The sequence below is a fragment of the Phacochoerus africanus genome, chromosome 6 (genome assembly GCF_016906955.1).
Source record: "Phacochoerus africanus isolate WHEZ1 chromosome 6, ROS_Pafr_v1, whole genome shotgun sequence".
Classification (NCBI taxonomy): Eukaryota; Metazoa; Chordata; class Mammalia; order Artiodactyla; family Suidae; genus Phacochoerus; species Phacochoerus africanus.
Window position 1 is genome coordinate 12235461 of NC_062549.1, and position 15905 is coordinate 12251365.

The 15905-nt window shown below is 53.6% G+C and overlaps 1 long non-coding RNA gene across 11 annotated transcripts in view; it reads right to left on the bottom strand.

Annotated features, from left to right (window-relative positions):
- Positions 1-15905, bottom strand: part of LOC125129024 (uncharacterized) — a 217278-nt gene that overhangs the window by 102799 nt on the left and 98574 nt on the right. For 8 of the 11 annotated variants that reach the window (XR_007135394.1, XR_007135388.1, XR_007135391.1 and 5 more), the window contains one exon: positions 13469-13570. The exons of 1 other annotated variant lie outside the window; for it this stretch is intronic. This is a non-coding gene — a long non-coding RNA (uncharacterized LOC125129024). Of the gene's footprint in view, positions 1-13468; positions 13571-14018; positions 14557-14579; positions 15040-15905 lie in introns of those variants that run through there. 2 more of the 11 variants (XR_007135393.1, XR_007135395.1) reach the window with 2 other exon arrangements.

Consider the following 15905-nt stretch of genomic DNA (forward strand, 5'->3'; position numbering starts at 1 on the left):
TTCCTGACAAACCAAACACTAGAACAGTGTATGGTAGCCACATACTAAACACTCAACACATGAGAGTGGTTGTTAACTATTGCTCCACCCACTGTCACGGCCGCTCTCCGGTAAAGAGCCTGATTTTTGCAGATGGAGGAGAAAGCAGAGGTGGGGCTGGGTCAGGTTCTCGGGGCAAGCCACAGCCTGCATCTCTAACCCCAAGGTCCATCTGTCCATCCATTTCATGCAAAGAAGCAAGCAAAAGGGTCCCCGCATGGGGTGGGGGTGGGGCCTGTGACAGGGGACCTCCCTACAGATCACAGCCAGAACAAAAAGGACAGACATAGCACGGCCCAGCCTTCACAGCGAAAACAAATAAAACACCAGAGCCATCATCTCGAGGCCAAATTCCAGATTGGGCCCTTGCCTCCTCCAGCTAAGGAACAGCCAAGCAGGTGTGCCTGCAGCTTGGCATAATCCAGTGAACCCACACCCTGGGAGTGGATGGACCCTGTTTGCCTTTCTAAGCCCTGTGACCTTGCCTGACCCCTCCCCAATCCAAGCCTCAGTAACCTTGCCTGAAATGGGGATATGCATATGCGTACCTCTTGCTTCATAGGATGGCTGTAAGGCTTAGCGGAATCACTGAATAAAAAGGGCTTAGCACAAAATAAGCACCCAAAATACGGCAGTTCCTTCAAGGACAGAAGGTTAACAAAAATCTGGCAGGTCTTCAAGATGCAAAGGAAGCATCAAATAAAATGCAGGAGGAAGCCAGCAGCTGAAAGGAGGGAATGGGCTTTGCAGCCTGGGGCATTTTTTGCTGAGTCAGCAAGGAAAACAGCCTCTGAGCTCTGGGAGCTCAAAGGGCTTTAACAGACATGATCTCACTGGGATTTCTTTCTTTTTTTTTTATTAGCTTCTAAGGCAGGTTAACAGGTTCCTCCATCTCTGCCGAGACGGTGAAATTGCCGGTTCCCCAGCCGGCCCTGTCACAGCGAGGCCGGGGCAGCCTTTCGGAGCCTGCCTGAGCCGCCAAGACCTAAGATCTGCTTCTTGAGCTTCGATCTGTCACGAGCCAGGCATCACAGAAGGAAATTAATTTTTCCAAAACAAATTTCCTCAAACCACATAAAAGAAATTCTGTTTTTGTTTTTCTCACGAGCAGAGCATAGAGGGAAGAAGGGAGGTTTGGGGTCACTCCCCAGGGGGATTCTGGATGCGTTTGCCGGTCTGCAAAACTCCTGGAAGGGCTGTGCAAGGACCCGCGCAGTGAGGACAGCAAGGCTTAGCCACGGTCCAGGCATGTGACCACCCAGGGCCCGTGCGCTGCTGTCACCATCCTGCTGGGACACACCTCTTCGTTTCTGCTTCTAGGAGGCTTCACTCAGCTCTAGTTTCAAGGCCATTCTGTGACCTCCTGACATCCCTGCGATGTCAGCCCCACGCTCTCTCTGGATTATCCTCAGACCTGCATCACCTCCACCCACGGGCCTTGCCTGGACTTCCTGCCCAGTCCCTGCTCCTGAAGCCACCGCTGAGGCCAGGCAGGACACCCAGCGCCCTGGACACCTCAACCCCTTGCTCTGGGGTTCCTGAGCCCAGGGAGGTGGGACCTCTCCCTGCGGAAGCCTGGGTTCCCCCTTTGAAAATCAGGGGCTCGAATCCCCATGTGACTGCTCGACAGCAGGAGATGACATGTGTGCAATGTTTCATAAACCGGGAGAGGGCTGAGCGGGCGAGGGCCATGTCAGCCCCCTCCCACCCCAACTGCTCGAGGGAGGATGCTCCTCTTGGTCACCAGGAAGATGGGTGGGCAGCAGGGACCGTGGGCTCCAGGGAGCCTGTGGATGGGACCTGGTCCCAAGGCTGCAGCCTGAACCTGGGGTGTGTGCGAAGGAGACAGGAAAGAGGGACCAGACCTGGCCAGGTCTTGGGTGGAGGGTCAGTCCTGGCCAGGTCAAGCTTTCATCTCTCCCCTAAGTGACTCTCAGCCTCTGTTCTTGCCCTTCTGGCCAGCTCTTCCCCCAAAAGCCCTTTAAGCAAATCCACTGTGTGTAGGGACCACCCAGCCCCTTCCCTGAGGCGCATCTGAGAAAGCGGGAAATTCTGCCTGCCCCGGGTCATTCCTCAGAGGCAGCGTGGAGCAGTGGAGCCAGTGCAGGCTCTGAGGTCGCAGGGAAACCCTGCTCCCATCTCCTGGGGTTCCAGCACAGCCGTGGGGCTGAGGGCTCAGCAGGCAGACTGCAGGCACCAGCCAGGGGAACCAGGGACCCTCGGTCTCAGATAATCACAGCAGGCCATTCACTGGGAGTTAAGCCGGGTACCTGGCACACAGTAGCACCTAATAAAGATGAGACACCTTCTATTGCTAGTATTCAAGCGGCTGGGCTGGCAACCCCGTCAGTAAGAGGGCGGTTAAAGGCGCACCTGCCCCGGAGTTTATTAAGAGGATGAAATGAGACGATGCTCGTAAAGCGCTCAGCATGGTATCTGACACTCAGCAAGGGCTCGACACATGAGAGCTCTAATGATTCAGCTTGGAGGGGAAGTCCTCGGCCTCTGGCTTAAGTTTTCCAGGAAGCCAGGCTGTTGGGAGGAGGGGCCAGCCTCCGCTTGAGCAGGGAGATGCGCTCTGGCCAGTGACTAAGGCTCGGGCGGCAGGATGCAGCGGCTCGGGCAGGGCGGGGTTGGGCTGAGGCCGAGGCTGGCCCGCATTCAGGGTGATGCATTTTTACCGTAAGGCCCTGGGTGACTCCAGAGCCAGCGCTGGCCTCCCGGTCCCTGGGGCCTGACACTCACCAGCCAGCAATGAGAGATGCTTCGTAAAAGAGGCAGAGACTCTGGAGCCCTCAAAAGCACACACAGTGAGAAAGACAGGGACAGGGCCTGGGAGGAAAGGACAGATTCACAGGCACGTGGCATTTAATAAATGCCACTCTCTGTTTGTTTAACCATCTGAGGTGCTATGATAGCAGGGCAGGTCTGGGTGCCAGGCTGGGTTCTGGGACCGGAGCCAAAGTCAATTAAGACCAGGGATGGAGGGGAACCCAAAAAAGGGAGAGGAGAAGAGAAAGACACACACACACACACACACACACACACACACACACACACACACTCTCTCTCTCTCTCTCTCTCTCTCTCTCTCTCTCTCTCTCTCTCTCTCTCTCCATGCAGAAAACAGAGGTTTCGGCCACAAGGGCTCTCCTTTCAACAGGAGAGCCCAGTGACCAGGCACTCCTGTGCTGGGTTCTTTACAGACATTGTCTCAGGTTGTCAAGAGCCAGGACAATAGACAGAGATCAGGTTGTGGGCTTCAGCGACCAAATACAAGTGTCCAAATGCCGGCAGGGCCCCCTACTTGCTGAGTAAGGTCAGGCCAATTAATTAACAGCTCTGTGATCCACTTTCCTCATCTGTAAAATGGGAATGATAATATCCACACCCCCTTCCAAAGGGGACCAAAGTAAGCACAGGCTCTTTGCTAGGGTTTATAAAATACAGGGGAAGAGTCACCTTGGGACTTAGAAAACCTCATTCTACTGTGATCTTCCTATCTTCTGTATCCCATCACCAAACTCGGCCTCTAGCAAGCAGTCAATATACACATGATGGTGTCCAGAGAGCCAGAAACCTGCCCCCGGCAGCAAAGATACTCAGAGAGCGGGCGGGGTGAGGCTGTACCTGACCCCAGCATTCTCCCCAATATCAACTAGGCAGCGACTAGTATGTCCACTTTAGAGGTAAGGAAACCGAGGCCAAAGATCTGCAGGCTCACGGTGTGCCTGGCCTTGGGCTGGGCAGGGAAGAAGAAAACAGCAGAAAGAGCAGTTATTACAGACAGATATAGGGTTCCAGGGCAAAAGAACTGGTAAAGAGCGGGCTTATTCACAGTTGTATTTTAGCCCAGATTTTGTCAACCAGCCTTTGGGGAATAGCAATAATTTCTTCTGCTTCGATCAACTTCATTTACCATCTCTAGCCCAATTCTTTTCCAATAGGAAATAAAAGTGCAGCCACTAAAAGTCAGACATTCTTTTAAACACATCCAACCCCGCTGTGTGGCTGTGGGTTAGCTAGCTACCCTCTCTGAGCCTCTCATGTGCAAATTGAGCAAAATACTCACCTCCCTCCTGTTATGGGGTGAGAAAAGACCACCATGTGACCAGCCTTCAAGACGGGGCACCCCTTGTCATAAACGAAAGGCACATCGTGAAAAAGTGACCTTGGGTTTAACTTTGCCACGCCACTGTGAAAATGAAAAGGGTAAACTTTAATAAATACTGACTATATAAATGAATCCAATCGTGACCCGAGAGCTTTCTGCTTGGCGAAAACTGGACAAAAAGGAATTTGAGAATGAGCTAAAAAGGTCGGAGAGAGAGCGTCATGGGTCAAGTGGAGGCTGACAGGTGCTGGGGGAAGACAGTGGGACTTGCTTTTCTGAAATTCTAGGGATTCCAGCAACAAGGGACCAGCCACAGGCACTTCCAGGTAAAAGAAAGGCTCTCGCAACACTGTAAATCACCTATGCTTCAATAAAATTTAAAAAAAAGAAGAAAGAAAGTCACTGTTCCCAAATTCTGACCCATGTGCACTGGCTCTGGGGAGAGACTCAGTTTTCTTGCCTGTTCAATGGGGATGATGTTATTTTCTGCCGTATTCACACAAAGCCCTTAAGACAGTCTAACACCCAATAAGTGTGCAATAAGTGTGAGCTACTCCTTTTTATTCCTGTGTGATATTATTGCCACTATCCCTCCGTGGTTCCTCTTCTTTCTTCTTCTTGGGAATCAGCACTTTCTCGGAGACAAACGACAGGGACCAAAGTGGTGCTATTCTTCATTGCTTTGGCAAAATAAAATAAAGATCACAACCATTTCCTTTCCATCTGAATGCCCAGGTGACCTGGAAACACCCGGAGACTTAAAGAGGCTTTCTTAGCCCCGAGTTCATCTTCCTGCAAAGCCTTAAACTTTTGCTCCTTCCTTTCACTAGACTACAGGCTCCCCAGGGACGGAAAGCATATCTGCTCTGCTTGCCACGAGACCCCCAGCCCTCGGCTAATTTACATTAGGTACTCGGGAGAATTAACGGGGTAACTGGCGTACAATCATCGCTCTACAAGTTTGGGTGCATCCCTGTGAGCAGAGGAGCCAATGACCATAATTTCTTCCCACGCACATGTGGCTTCTGGATTCAAGAGACAGCTCGCCTGTACCCAGGCAGACCAGCGGCAACTCGGCCTAGAGGGGTCGGCCTGGGTCTGTACCAGCCTCCGGGTCAGCCCTGGCGCCGTGCGATACAGAGCTGTGCTGGCCTCACCTCCGAAACACCTTAACACACATCCACAGATATGACTCTCTCTTCCTCCTTCCCAACCAACTGTGAGGTTGGCGGCTTTCGTTTTCTAGTTCAGAGAAACAAAACGAGGTTCAGAAATCTCAGGGATTGCTCCCTGGGCCAGAGAGCTGACAAGGGGCAGCAAGAGCCCTTGAAGCCAGCCTGGATCCCAGGCCCCTGGCGTCCACATCCCGAGCTCAACCACATGCGAAATAAATGAGGACAAGTTGAGGGAGGAATAAACGCAAACTATGGTGAGAGCTTCCCAAAGAATCCAGCCCGCCCCTGTACCTGGACGGCAGTGAACACAGCCGAGCGTGGGTCTAACAGTGATGCTCCCTGCCAACTCGAGTGCACTGAGGAAGGGGGTCCTTTCAGTCATGGGATGGATGAGTGCTACCCATCTTCCCAGGGGGCCAGGGGCCGTGAGGATGCAGGGACAGGCAGTCAGCCTCCTGGTCACCAGGGAAACCACCACAAACCACCTCTCTCTCATCATTCGGGCAAAACCGTGAAAATCTCACGTACCGAAAGCGGCTGACACGGTAGGGAACCCAGGGACCGGGTGCCTATGGGGCGGGAGTGTGTGTAAACCCAACCAGCGTGGCTGTGCTTGAACGCAACGTGGGACCATGTGCGAAACGGAGAATGCTGATCAGCTTCTAGGCGGCTGGCGGCGGCAGCGGCAATGTCACCTTTGGGTATAACCCCTAGGTGTGCTCACGGGTGCCCGAGGAAGATAGGAGGGGCCTAGCAGCCCCGTTTGTAAAACACCGCGGAGAAAAGAAGAAAGAGCAGAGGCATCAAGCACAGGCTCTCTGGACAGCAGAGGGATAACCAAGGATACTGGGGCTTGGGGAACACAACCCTTCATTGTTCGCGTGCTTCCGACCCGACCGGACCCGACCAGACCCGACCCCCATCGCACGCTCCCTCCCTCTCCCCAGTTCATTTTCCTTTTTCCCTCTTCTCAGCCTACAGCCCAGCCCCCCAGGGGAAAGTGGAATTCCCGGATGGAAACAGAGAGCAGACTCCCCGCAAGCTTTTCAATGTCCTTTGCGCAAGAGAGGGTCCCCTCGTCACGGGGCCTGGACCTCAGCCGTGAGCCCAGGGAGGGCAGAAGCCAACTGCCCTCCACTTAACCCAATTTGCAGGGCCCAGAAGACGGCTAATAAGCCTGCTCCCTGAAGTCATCGATACCACTTTCCGAATCGAGTTAGCAAATTGGTCTTAAAACCGCTTCAAAGGGGCCGGGCTGATGGTTTCCAGCGAGGCATCCGGCCGGCCATATGGCCATGACTCCGGGGCATGAGCAGCACAGGGGACAAGCTCCCTGGCTTCATCTCCGGTTGGGGACCATCCCGCCTCTGGAAGCCTGATCCGGCAGAAGGGAACTTGGGTCCCCATGAAAACGACAGCACAGCTGTGACAGAGACAAATCCAGGAGGACCCGTGCAGACCGCCCAGCCCCCGGGAAATGACAGCTCCCCCCTCAGCCCTGTCTTCTGATAAGCTGAACCTGGAATGACAGGAATTATGTGACAACCAGGCCTTAGGTGTGGCTTCTGGAGACCTGGGAAGCCAAAGCGGAAAGAAAAAATCCCATACCCAGAAGGTTTCCCCAAGTAAGCCACCTTGGGGTTGGTAAAGCAGACTCTGGCATCTGACAGAGAACCGGACAACAGCCCTTGGAAGGTCACCTGCACACGAGAACAATGGTGAGGAGTTCCCATCATGGCTCAGTGATAATGAACCTGACAAGTATCCATGAGGATGCGGGTTTGATCCTGGCCTCGCTCAGTGGATTAAGGATCTGGCGTTGTCGTGAGCAGTGGTGGAGGTCACAGATGCGGCTCAGATCCCTCATTGCTGTGTCTGTGGTATAGGCCAACAGGTGCAACTCCAATTTGACCCTTAGCCTGAACTTCCACGTGCCGCAGGCATAGCCCTAAAAGACCAAAAAAGAAAAAGAAAGAAAAAGAAAAGAACAGAACAGTGGTGAGCAGTTTGTATAATACCTTTTGAGGTCAGTGCTCTCCTTGCCCCCATTTCGCAGGTGAAGAAACTGAGGTTATGAAAGCGGAATGGGGTCACGCGGTTGGCACGTGGCTAAAGCAGAAATCAAACTGGAGCCTCTTCAAACACCTCCCCCTCCCCCCGCCCCTGCGCCACTCGGGCTTTATCGTGACATCTCTGTGACTTACATCCCCTTCTCCACAATTCAACACAAAAATGGCCAAAGGAACCCGGCATCAGAGCCAGGTATGTTTTCCTTGAGATGCTTTTCATTACGGACCCTAAATACAGCACCTACTTTTTCTTGAAAGCCCATGTGAAGCACTGGACCGCTTATCTTCGACCACACAAAAGTCTTGAAGGGCGTGGGATTCGTTTTTCTCTCTTATGGATGAGAGGAAAGTGGCTCAGAGATGCTGAGTAATATTCTCAAGGTCACACAGCCAGGAAAGAGACGAACGCTCATGCTAGGCATCTGACATGCAACCCACCTCAAACACTAAACCCAGCATCCTTTTCCTGAAACCCAGCACCTATCTGTCAACCTTTCTGTCTCTAGGCTTCGCGGAAGAGCCTAGGTCAGCCAGCACATGGGGAGACATGACAGAGCTCTAGACCAGTGGATCTCAACAAAGTGACTTGGCCACCCCCCTCCAAGGGAATATTAGAAACCATTCTGGATCGTCGTGCTGGGACTAGGGGGCGGGGCAGACAATGCTGCTAGCATCTAGTGGGTAGAGACCAGAGCGCTAATGAATAACCTACATGCAGGCCAGCCCCACAAGGAACTCTCTGGCCTAGAACGTCCATAATGCTGAGGCTGAGAAACCTGCTCTACATCCTACGTATCTTTTCAGCTTCTTTTCCCTCTTGATTTTATATAGGGAGAGCTTCTCTGTCACCCAGTACAATAAAAGAGTGCTTATTCATTTGCAGTAAAACTTCACACAGGGAGTTCCCGTCGTAGAACCTGACTAGGATCCATGATGCAGGTTCGATCCCTGGACTCACTCAGTGGATTAAGGATTCGGCATTGTTGTGAGCTGTGGTGCAGGTTGCAGATGTGGCTTGGATCTGGCGTTGCTGTGGCTGTGGTGTAGGCCCAGCAGCTGCCGCTCCGATTTGACCCCTAACCTGGGAACTTCCATATGCTGCAGGTGTGGCTCTAAAAAGACAAAAAACAAAAACAAACCAAAAAACTTCACACAGGTTATCCCTTCCAAAGCCTCACAAAGAACCGGCCAGAAACGAGACCTGGGCTGAGATCGAAGGCTCGAAGTGACGGTTCTAGGGTTGCCTAGAAGTCTGCTCTCTCCTCACTGAGCACCTGCTGTGTGTCAGACCCCACGCTGGGTCTGGGGGTGGTGCCAACAGGCAGGAGCTGTGAAACGTGGGGGCTCAAGTGCCAGCTCCCCAAGGGGACGTAATACCATCTCCCGGAGCCACTGGATAGGATGGGAAGGCCCTGACACTGTCTTTTGATTTTATGAAAAGAATTTTAATTCGTCCTCATTTCTTAAAATGCCCGCAGGTTGACAGCATCTGCAAATGCCTTCATTCCGGGGACACTTCCAGACCCTCAGGTCCTCAGTCCCAGGTCCTTTCGGAACCTCAAGAGAGAGGCTCCAGGTGGGATAAGAATCACACTGGGAAGACAGGGGGCTGAGCTGGCAGAGGGGCCCAGGCCAGGCCCAGCTCCCTCCTGGGCTCTGCCCCCACCAACACCACCTCCCCCTCAAGTCCCAAGGGATAATGTCAGCTTATAGATCTCAGCGCTGGAAGCAGCAGCTTTGTCCTGGGTTCCACAGGTCACTCCATTAAGTGGCTACTTAAACGGCAGCCAGAGTAGGAGGAGCCACATCCAGCTTTGAGGCAGGACTGAACCCAAACCACTTTAAGAGGGAGAAGCCAAAGGCCCTGTACAGGGAAGGATCAGCCACAGAAGCACCAGCCAGTAAGATGAGGCAGAACTTGAACTCAGCTCTGTTGCAAACTTGTCACCAGGTTATTATCACTAAGTCAGGTCACTTGTACTTGGGATGACCTCAAAACAGCTCCATACACTCCCTGCAGAATGGAGAATCACTACGGGCGCTCTTGCGGGGTGAAAGGGGAGAGGTGAGTGCCAGCAGCTTCGGTGCACAGAGATGGGGACCTGGTGCGTTCCCTCGGCTCGCTGAGCCGTCCCAGACAGGAGAGAAAGCGTTAACGAGTGGCAGTTGTGGGACAGTGGCTCGGTCACAGGCAGACAAACCTGGGTGAAGACGCTGGCTCCACCACACTAGGCAAGGGCACAGCAGATTCTCCGAGATCCCACCTGCATCCATCACCAGGTGAGACCTCGCACCTGGAGGGGCTGCCAGGCGACAGTGCTCAGCCTCAGCCCACAGGGAGTTACAGAACTGGGGACACAGAACCACACTCCAGGGCAACCAAGAGTGTTGGGTGTGGGTGCCTGGGACTCGGCTGCCCTTGGAAAGGAGTTCACAGTATGTCACTGACCCCCGCACGTGGGCCCATAGCGGTGGCACCCTCCACGCCCGCGCAGAAAGCAAAAGGCCCAGGGCAAGTCCAGGGGATCCATCTCAGGAAGAACAAGAGGACCACGCTTTCCCCAAAGGGGAAAGGTCCCGCCCACGTCCACAGTCCAGAGCTGGGCTGGACAAGGGGCCAGACAAGAAAAGGGGGCGCTTCCCAGCCAGCACAGGTGGGGGCAGGCGCTGCGGACGGAGCCGGGGGCGGCGGGGAGGACGGCAAAGAGGAACACCTACTCCCCGGGACCACGAGGCCGCCATCTGTGAAGGACATGGTCCCCGAGAGGTTCAGCAGGATGTTCACGTCAACACAGCGATGCCAAAGTAACAGCCAACTTGTGAAAAGTACCAGCCGAGCAAAAGGGGCAAAGAGAGCGTGGCATTCCCACCACTAACTGTCATGACGACGGGGAATATTCGCGGAGGACTTACTCGAGACCAGATGTGAGCCGGACTTCTCGTCAGTCAGCTGCTGAATGAGAGCAGCTTCACAGGGTTCAACCTAAGACTTTAAGCACTTCACATGCATCGAGGCACGACAACCCTTATGAAGTGAGGCGGGCAGAATCACCCCCCCACCCTCCGAGAAAAGACGCGTTCACATCCTAATTCCCTGGCCTGTGCCTTTGTCACCTCCCCTGATAAAGGCAACTTTGCAGACGCAAATCAGGTTAAGCACCTGGAGGTGAAGATATTTTCTGGATTACCAGGCAGGGACTAATCTAATGGCACAAGTCCCTAAGATCAAGGAACTTTCCCCTGGTGGCATCAGAGAGATGAGAGGGAGGAAGAAGAACAGATCAGAAGCATGGAAGGGACTGGGCCCATCATTGCCCAGATCTGACCACGGGAGAGGAGGCCACCAGCCAAGGAGTGACGGCAGCTGCTAGAAATTGGATGGAGCTCTCAGCTGACACCCAGCATGAAGGTGGGGATCTTGGGAGTTCCTGTCTCAGCTCAGCAGATTACGAACCCAACTGGTATCCATGAGGATGTGGGTTTGATCCCTGGCCTCGCTCAGTGGGTTAAGGAACCAGCATTGCTGTGAGCTGTTGTAGGTCGCAGACTTGGCTCTGATCCCACATTGCTGTGGCTGTGCTGCAGGCCAGCAGCTGTAGCTCCGATTCGACCCCTAGCCTGGAAATGTCCATATGGCACAGGTGTTGCACTAAAACAACAATAACAAAAAACGGGGGTGTCTCAGTCCTCCAAATGCAGGGAACTGAATTCCACCACAGCCAACCAAAGCAAGGAACACAGATTCCCACCCCCTTAGAGTCTCCAGAAAGGAACACAAGCTTGATCTCAGTCCAGTGAACCTAAACCAGACGTCTAACCTAGAGATAATAAATGCATGACAATAAACTTGTGTGAACACTAAGCCTGCAATCTTTTGTTATTGCAGCCACAGGAAACCACTCCACTGGGTAAAAGGCATCCAGAGCCACACTGAAGACACAGCTGAGATGATGAAGCACAGTGTCCCCGGCCACATAGCCAACAAGGGGACAGCTGGGCTCTGACAGCAGCAGACAGGCTCTGGGGACCTCTGGCCCCGACACCCTGCTCTACAGTCTCAGGAGAGTGATTCCACGTCAAATTCACAGAAGGCAATGCATTTTGGACTTACTCTGCCTGAAGCTTGATTTTTTTAAAAAACACAATTATTACTTTAAGTGGTGGAAACTGATCGAAGAATAATAATATAAAATAGTACAATGGCAACTTGCCGTAGGAAGATTTAGGGGAAAGTTCTACCCTGTCTAAGCCTGGAAGATGGTAAAAAAAAAAACAAAAAGGGACCCCAGTGGATGAAGCCGGCATTGGGCAGGTAATCACCCATCCTGCAGTCCCGTCAGGTTAAAATGCTGAAAGACCTTCATGGCAGTTGACAAAGAACTGCTTCCTCAAGAGGACAACTCTTGTCCCGCTATCTGGACTTGTCCCCTGGAGCCACTTTCCACTATCCCAGCCCTCCACAAAATGCAGGGTTCAGACCTGGCACAACCAGTGGGCTCCAGGACCCTGGCACCAGGCACTGCGCCTCCTGATGGTGCAGGCCAAAATATCTTGACTGTCACCCCAGAAAGACCGAGTGAGAGGAAAAACCAGTGGTTCCAGCAGGGAAGCGACCTTGGACCAACCTGAAAGGAAAGGTCTTCCGGGGCCACAGAGGGTCTGGGACGTACGCAGAAAGCGCAGAGACCCTTCGATGTGACCTTGAACCTGTCTCCACTTACTAGCACGTGGCCTTGCGGATGCCGTTTCGCGTCTCCAAATCTCAGTGTACCCCGCGGTAAGACACAAACACCAAGAGGGCCGCCGGCCGTGCAGCTCAAAGGAGAGAACCTATGGATTCAGCCTCCACCTAATAAGAACCACCATGATGACTGGTACGTGCCCGGAGCCCTGGGCCACGACTTGGGGAAGTGCCGGAGCTGCGGAATCAAAGGCAAACCAAAGGCAAGCGACACAGAGAAGCAACAGGTCTCGGGGCTTCGGGAGACCCCCACCTTGATTAGCCTCAAGCCTCCACACGAGGTCTTCCTCCAGCCAACGCTCCCGCCAGGCTTCCCCTGTCCACCTGTGCCCCGTCTCCCATCTCCTGTGTCCACGAACCACGGTGCCTTTTGCTGGTCCGCCTTCTCCCTTCCCAGCTCAGCGCTCAGGGCCATGGTCCTAGCGGGGAAGAGCACCAGCCCTGTAACGGGGCGGGTCTTAACTCGTCAGTTAAACGGGAAGGAAGGTGGGGGGAGAGAATCGCTGAGGAACTAAAACACACCCAGCTCCTTCTGTCTCGAGAACCACCAGGCCTGGGCAGAGAAAAAACGAAGCCAGAAGACCCCCTAGGTACAACCCCCACAGCCCAATCTAACCTCACCAACAGAGAAATTAGACGCCAGAAAACAGAAGGAAGGGGGCTCCGAAGATACCACCCAGCCTCAGTTTGCTCATCTATCAAATGTGCACAATGCCCACCCTGCTATCTCAGCGGGGGAAGGACTGCTCAAGAGAGAGGTTCTTCGTGAGCTGTAAGGTGCATTCTGCCACATGATGACAGCACCACATACCAGTGCCAACACCCACTGTGCAGAGACACCAGGACAGAGTCGCAAACATGCAATAAACCCAAGATGGTGCACAAGTGCACGAACGGCTTGGAATTTTCACTCATTTTCTAGGGAGGCTTCAATCTTTCCCAGTCTTTCAGCTCCGAGAACAAATGGCCCTGCTTTTTAAAGGTCTCATTTTCTTTCTTTAAACACTTTAATGAAAAAAAATATCAGAACCCCAAAGGGAACTAACATTTAGCCTCTGTGTAATCTGTATTGCTGGGACCTTTCGAATATATATTTTTGGGGAACCCACAGGATAGAACCACAGGGGCCTTTCCTTCACCTCACGAGCCCCTCAAAACTCTGGTGGCATCTCTCGATTTCATCTTGAACAGCTGCCATTGAAGCGTGAGCGATGGAGGCGGCCGTTCGAAATGAATGAGGTCCCTCTCTGGCCAAGAATAGACACGATGCGATTCGTGCTTCTTCCCAGGACGGGACCTCCTCAGGGGGGCCTGAAGCCAGCGTACTCACGTTTATTTCTCCTGGAAAATGCTGAGATGTTGAGCTTCACTCGCATTCCATCATCGCCTTCTCCTCTCAGCCCCAGCTGATCAACCAAGGGTGGCACCATTTCTGGAATGATGGGGGGGGGGCAAAGAGAAGAAGCTTGAAGCCCTCCCTCCCCACAGCCCTAGAGATGCAATCATTCTCTGAACGGCTCTGCTCCTGCCCCCCCCCCCCCGGGGGGGGTTCCCTAACCAGGGATTTCTCGTCCTGGCGTGGCAGGACGAGAGAGCCGGGAGAGGAAGAACTGACAGAATGAGCTAGGAGCCTGACGGAGGTGGGGGAAGGTCATGATCTGAGCTGCTGTAAACGCCTGGGTTCTCACCCCTGCTCTGTCACTTTCCCAGTAACACCCAATTGTGTCCTGCCCACTTCTCTGACTTTCGAGGTTTGAACTGCAGGTAACAACGACCTCATCTGATGCTCAGAAAGATGACATGGGATAATGGGGCAGGGCGTCTCAAGATCCATGCTCAACGCTTGTCAGCCGCCTTGTCCCGGCTGTCACAGGGCTTACTTGAAGCCAGGAAGGTGACGGTCACAGAGTGACTGGACGGGATACGCGAAGACTATCGCCTGGTGAACGAGGCTGCCTCCAAGTCCACGTGGGTCTGCGACTTCAATCTGGACTTAAAATGGACAGTGAGCATCCGACAAGAGTGGTCACAGTTCCCCAATTCTTTTTTGTGCAAAACGCTCTCAAGGGGCACCTATGACCACACGGGCATTACACTTAGCAGGCCCCGATCATCTAGAGAACCCGACCAAGGGGAAAGAGGGTATTTAAGGAGGAAAAGCCTCATCTGCGGGGCAGGTGGCCTGTAGACGTGAAAGCTAAGCCACGTCACAAAGAAGGTTATGTTCCCAGGCTGTGGAGCAAAGACCCGCTCTAGCTACGTTCAGGAGGAGACTCCCCTAGAAAGGCCCCGAGCCACCCCCTCGCTCAGAGGGTGCTGGGGAGGAAGCAGCCTTGCCCTGCATGTGGCCGGCGCCCAGCAGCACCCGCTGCCTTCTGTGGCCTTTGAAGATGGACACTCGGGGTGAGGCAGTAAGGTCACCAGGGCTTGGGGATCGGAACCTGAAAGTCCAGGAGGAGGCACAGATCCAGCGACGTAGCGAATTCAGAGCCGGGCCAGTGACAAGGCAGCCATAGGAAGTCACAGGCCACACCCAGCACAGAGCCTTCCTCCTTTCTGAGAAAGACCATCAAAGCAACGCAAAGGCAGGGTGGGGAGACCGCATCACGGAGGAGACCTCCCGCCCGCAAGACAGAGCTTCGGTTCTGCTTGGATGAAGCCCCATGCTTATTCCAAGACCACTGCCCACTAGAACCTCTGCTTCCTCCCCGTTCCCAGCCAGCAGGCTGCTCCCAACAAAATCCTCCTTCCCAGGCCCACTGTTGCCATTGACGCCTTTCAGAATCATCAGGCTCCCAGTAAGCCACCCCAGCTCTTGTCAAATCTACCTGAACCAAGGTGATCATAACAGCCAAGGTTGGCAGCTCCTGCAGTGGCTTAGCAGGTTAAGAATCCAACTAGTATCCATATAGACTCAGGTTGGATCCCTGGCCTCTATCAGCGGGTTAAGGATCTGGCATTGCTATGAGCTGTGGTGTAGGTCGCAGATTTGACTCGGATCTGCGTTGCTGCAGCTGTGGCATAGGCCAGCAGGTGCAGCTCTGATTCGATCCCTAGCCTGGGAACTTCCATATGCTGCAGGTGCAGCCATTAAAAGAAATTAAAAACAAAAAAATAGCCAAAGTCATCAGAACGCACACACTCTGCCTGCTGGGCACTGCTCTGTGCTCTCGGCAGAGAACCTGACCTGTGAATGTCATAGTGACGCTTTGAGGAAAGTACATGACCATCCCATTTTACAGCTAAGAAAACTGAGGTTCAGCGAGGTGAAGGAGCCTCCCCTGGTCATGCATCCAGAGCCTGGGCCACTGGGCCACCCACACCTCACCTTCCTCAGGCGCCACACCCCTGGGTTAAAGTGTGACTCTGACCTTCAGCAGCTGCTTGACCTGGGGCAAGGCATTCCGTCTCTCTTGGAAGCTTCACTTCCTCCTCTATGACAGGAGAGCATAACACCTGCTCTGCACCATGGCTGCTTCGGTGCTGATGAATGAAGACAGCCATGGCACACAGCAGATGCTGACAATGGCCACTGCTCAGCAGGTGCACAGGAGAGAGGAGAGAGAGAGAGAGACACACACACACAGGGAAAGGCAGGCAGGCTGACCTGGCCTCTGGAAAAAAGGCTCTGAAGACACTCACTGCTGTGGAGAGTCTGCCAGCACATAGATTGTGCTGTCTTCATCCTTCCCAAGGGAAGAGAGGCCAAAAAAGAATACTTAGAAGGACCCAGCTGGACTGGCTACAGCGCATCCAGATGAAGCAGT